This window comes from Pseudophryne corroboree, chromosome 2 (assembly GCF_028390025.1).
Source record: "Pseudophryne corroboree isolate aPseCor3 chromosome 2, aPseCor3.hap2, whole genome shotgun sequence".
In the NCBI taxonomy this organism is placed as follows: Eukaryota; Metazoa; Chordata; class Amphibia; order Anura; family Myobatrachidae; genus Pseudophryne; species Pseudophryne corroboree.
Genome location: NC_086445.1, coordinates 163,496,672 through 163,502,640, shown reverse-complemented (window position 1 = coordinate 163,502,640; position 5,969 = coordinate 163,496,672).

The following is a 5,969-nucleotide window of genomic DNA, read 5'->3' as shown; positions in this document are numbered from 1 at the left end:
GGTGTGGGCGCAGCCTCAAAGTGACAGGAACCTCTCACACACAGTGACTGTGCGGAGTGAGAGTGCGGTCGCTTTTCCGGGTTCAGCTCTGATGCAGGCAGTTATGGGAAATGGCAGCAGCTCCGCTGGCCAGGATTCCCATGCCCTGCCCAGTCTCCTCTGGTGGGGTGTGAGGGCCACATGGTACCTGCTGTGCGGTGTTCGAGTCGGGATACTGGGGAGTGCAGTGCAGGTGAGTGGCTTGGTGAGGGGATACAGGACTTTGGGATGGGGTAAGGGAGTTGGGAGGACGGAGAGTTATAAATTTAAAAAAATATATATATATATTTATTTATTAACAGTTTCTTATATAGTGCAGCAAATTCTGATGCACTATATAAGAAATATATAGTGCATCAGATAATATATTATATATATTATCATCTGAGGGGGCCCCAAAGATATCACTCTACCGGGCCGCAAGATTTCTGTTGCCGGCCCAGCCGACATGGGCAGCACCAGAGCAGTATCACTGGATGTCAGAGTTGCTGTATTGTAGAGATTTAATAACAGAGTGAATCGGTAACAGCAGGGGGTGGGTTCACATGACAACACACAAAACAGGGCCCACAGACCTGTGGGCCTAACAGGAATCTTCCTGGGGAGCCCTATGGCCAATCCGCCCCTGCTTATACAGTATTTTCTCTCTTAGGGGTGGATTCAATTACAGTCAAAACTGCTATCTTGTTGGAAAGATGTCCGTTTTTGACTTTTTAAGATCGGAAGTGGTTCCAACCTATTCAATCCCCCCTCAGCTTTCCGACAAGTCGGGAAATTCGACTTGTCGGAAAGCACGTGGATCGGCGGAATAGTCGCTGATCCGCGTGCTTCTGTCGGAAACGGGACCAAATTCCACAGTTTTTCGTTCATTTCCGTCAATCTCAATCCGACTTTAACAAAAAATCGGCTTGAGAAGATGAGACTGGGGAGCAGGGCGGCGGGCTATAGAGGCAGCAGGGCACAGGTACCTCTATAGCAGGGCGCCCCCCCCCTGGCCGGGCTCCTCACTCCCGGCAACGCTCCAGGACGCCGCTGACAGTGCACGCCGTCCTGTCGCTGACAGCAGCAGCAGAACGGGACACCTGGAACGGCCAAATCCTACAGTCGGATTTGGCTGCTCATTGAATAGGGCTTGTCGGATCCATTCCGACAAATTCATGTTGGAATGGATCCGACTTTAATTGAATATACCCCTTAGAGGGAAATAGATAAAGTGCCAACCAATCAACTTCCTTCGATCATTTTACAGGCTGTGCTTTAAGCACCGTCAGTGTGGCTGTCTGTCTTGTGAGTCGGCCTTCCAGCATTGCCTGTCTGTCTCTGTCTGTCTATGTTGTGTTTTGTTACTTTTATGATACAGAGTGGCAGTCAACAACAAAGAAAAACAATGGAACTTCAAAAAAGTGTCTGTTTTAGGTTTATTGTAGCAGTTTATCTTTACTTTCTTCCTACATCAAGGATACAAGGGCGCAGGAACGGGGGTGAATCATAGGGTCAACAGTAACTAGGTTGACAGTCATTAGGTCGACCATTATTGGTCGACACCTGAAATAGGTAGACACAGTCATTAGGTCGACATGAACAAGGTCGGCATGGAAAAAGGTTGACAATGACATGAGTATTTTTATATTTTTTTGGTGTCGTTTTCTTTGTAAACTGACCAGGACCCCAATTAGTGCACTGTATCCCCTCGTATGGCGAGCGGCTTTGGGCAAGGTGCCTCGCTCCACTACCGCTGCGCTCGGCACAGGTTACTATTCCCAATCATAGTCCACGTGGATCGTAAAGTATGAAAAAGTAAAAAAATAGGGAAAAAATGTGAAAAACTCAAGTCGACCTTTTGTCATGTCGATTTAGTGACCATAACAACCTGTAGACCATGTTGACCTAATGCATGTCAACCAATAGTGGTTGACATAATGAGTGTCGACCTAAGTGCTGTCGACCTAAAGACCGGATCCCCACAGGAACACCCCTGTAGAATTCCAGCATTATCAGCCACGGGGTCTGCTCCAGTAGTATAATGCCACTGCTCCGACCCTAATGGAAAGCACCGTAATGAATACACACAAAATAAAAGACAAATTACAGATACAAAAAAACCGCTGCTGTAAACAAATGTGTTCTTGGTGGATATATTTTCATGTGAAATGGCAGCACTTCTGCAAGTATAATACTTTATTTATTTTATGCACATATGAAGCAAATAATACAATATCTCCAATGATCCATGGTCCAAAAATTTGGACTTCTATACTGATTATGTTGAAATAAAGGATGTTAAATGGTTGCAACCCCACTTTTGGGGAAATTTCCCATCTCTACATAAATTGCTCCATTTCTGTAATGTAGCCCATACACTTGTGAGATAATCGGTGCCAACTGTCAATTTCGACCGTATCTGTGAGAGAAATCGAAGGATTGTATGCACATTTTAGGTACTTTTCGACGCGATACAAGTGCACGGCAGTCGAATCACGTCTCAGGATAGTATGTGCTGCACTTAATATTTATCAAATCGCAGTGCGATCGCATGTGGTTTTAAAACCACATGAGATATATCGCACTGCGATGTGTGATGGGAGGCCGCTCCCACTCGGCAGTGATGTGCTGATCACATGATTACCATGCAATCTATTGCATGATCGCATGATAATCACTTTGGCAGTTCAGGTGCGATTTCATCGCACCTGAACTGCCGCTGCGATGCCCCGCGATGTCGCATTGCGGGGCATCGCACAAGTTTATGGGCAGCATAAGGGTGCGTACACACTATGCACTATCACAAATGATCCGGCTGATATCGTTCGGTTCCTAACGATATTGTATAGTGTGTACGCTAGGATATGAAGCTCGCTCCCGCAGGTTGTATGCTGCATCGTACGTTAGACCTGCATGTAGTTCCGACGTGCAATGTTGCTTACGAGGGCATTGCTGGTGAATGCAGCATGGCCCCGCTCCTCCCCCCACCGCCGTTTCTCGCAGCAGACATGAGTGAGTGTGTATGCACTTGCCGATGTCAAGAGTCATGTCGCACCGTGCGGACATCACACTGATGTGTACCTGGGCTAAAACTTTGTATTTAATAAACCATAAAAACAATTAAAAACATTTACAATTAAAAAACATTTAGATTAATAAGCAAACACAAATTCCCCAAAAATAGAATGATGTAAAGCCACAAATCACACAGCATGCATTCATATTTATTATTTGGAACTTGTATAAAAATAATTACCTACCCCTTGCCTAGACAATTGAGAAATGCATTCTATAGCCACATCTTAATGATCTACTGAAGTACAATCAAGTCATACAACCGTGTAAAGGTTCAATAAAATGTGCTGACTCCATCCCCAAGTGTTCCTAAATGTGCCTTACAGTGGATTTGCTAATTAGTGACCTGCCTCTCTGCCTGGCTCTATATAGAGCCTCAGCCACTAGTACACAGAGATCTGAGCAGAGTGGTACAGACATCACCAATAGTGACTACAGTCACCGACTGTCCTTTTCCATGCAGTCTCATGACTTACATATATTCATCTACACATCAGAGTGTTTGACTGGAGAATATTCATAAAGAGACAGACATCTGGAGAGACAGCGCAGCACAACACAAACTGTGAGTAGTTCTGCAGCTGGCTGTGATTATTCCATCTGTTGCAGGACCAATGGGACAGCTTGCCATTACTTAAAACATGAAGCGTACAGATTCCAGCATGAATTGATATAGCTATGCCTAGATAACAGTCACTAAATTATAAACTAAAAAAACATATAGGGAAGATGTATCAAACCTTGGAGAGGGATAAAGTGGTGAGAGATAAAGTATCAACCAATCAGCTCCTACCTGTCATTATCAGAGCCTGTCAAATGACAGAAGCTAATTGGTTAGTACATTGGGGCAGATGTATTAAGCCTGGAGAAGTGATAAAGCAGTGATAAGTACAAGCTGATAATGCACCAGCCAATCCCCTCCTAACTGTAAATTTACATATTGGGGCTGATTGGCTGGTGCATTATCACCTTGTACTTATCACTGCTTTATCACTTCTCCAGGCTTAATACATCTGCCCCAAATCTCTAAACTTTATCTCTCGACAAAGTTTGATAAATATCTCCCATAAACAGAAACTAGTTGAATTAATTGATTCCAATACCTCTTTGTCTTGTTTGTTATTACCCGGTCTTGTCTTGTTTTCTTTACTGTTTTGTTCCCATTTATAAAGCACAACATAATTTGTGGGCGCTATCTATTATTATTATAATTTATTACCTATTATTTATATAGTGCATACATATTCTGCAGCGATTTACAGAGAATATATAGCTAAGTACTGTAAATGTAAATGAATAAATAAATAAATGATTCTAAAGTGCTACTGAATATCCTAGCACTACATAAATAAATGTTAATCAATGCAGCAATATTTTAAAATTTAGTAAATTAGTTTTGGTTAAATACATTTTGCAAAAGACAACAAGCTAATTTCCAATATTTTTTTTCTACAGTGGTCTTAAATTAGGCGATTACAATGAAATTCGGGTGGTCTTCAGTATGCCGACTGACGGGATCCCGGCACACAGTATGCCGGCGCCGGGATCCCGACAGCCGGCATACCGACACTTATTCTCCCTCGTGGGGGTCCACGACCCCCCTGGAGGGAGAAAAAATACGCGCGCCACCGTGCCCGTAGCGTGGCGAGCGCAGCGAGCCCGCAAGGGGCTCATTTGTGCTCGCCACACTGTCGGTAAGCCGGTGGTCAGGCTCCCGGCGCCGGTATGCTGGTCGCCGGGAGCCCGACCGCCGGCATACCATAGTGAACCCATGAAATTCACATGCACCAACAATATTGCTTACAAAAGTTGACCCTTTAGAATTTTTTTAAATCTAAATTTATAACATTACAAGACAACTTGTAAACATTAAGTTGGTCTAATAAAATAAATATGTATTTAAATCACGATTATTCAGGTGAATACTCACTTTTTAAAATGATTTAGAAAAACCTATGGGGATTTCACATAAATCTGGTGTGGGTGTGTGCGTGTGTGTGTGTATTAGACTAACTATTGTGAACATGAGCATAATTAAAAATCAATCAAGAGACCTAACACACATACATACACACATATATTTATATATAGAAATATCTATCTAGGCGTTACTCACCTTGACAAAGGGACGTGTCAGTCCCGAAACATTGGCTCTATGCTGTGATTTTTTCAATACAGTTGTTTGCTGAAAAAGACCTCGAGTGCCGCTGACTGCCTGACTGCTTCATCGCTTCCTAGCCTAAATATCTATCTATATATAAATATCTAGATAGATAGATAGATTTTTCTGGTATGACCAGTTACATTGTTACTGTGTCTATTCCTTGTACAACTTTAGGGACACTTTGTTAGCTTTAGAAATAAAAGATAACAATTAAACAATCTTAACTTTTACTAAAGAAATAGGTTTACTTAGTAGTCCAGTGCAATAATATAGTATTCAACCAAGCAGTTGCTCCCATTTAGCTTGCAGTACTTCAATCACAACTTGCTTCTAATTTTAAGTTTGTATCTCTAGCGTAGAATATGTTACTATGGGGCATATGTATTAAGCCTGGAGAAGTGATAAAGCAGTGATAAGTGGAAGGTAACGCACCAGCCAATCATTACAGGTTTGAAAAATGACAGTTAGGAGCTGATTGGCTGGTGCTTTATCACCTTCTACTTATCACTTCTTTATCACTTCTCCAGGCTTTATACATCTGCCCCTATGAATCTAAACCTCTCTGACCAACCCCAGAGTATTCATATTATTTATGAATGTATGTATGATGTATGTATGTGTATATGTATACATGTTCACACTATAAACCATAACCATATGTATTAATATGTGCATTGTCCCTATTTTATTAATGTGTTTTCAGGCTTGA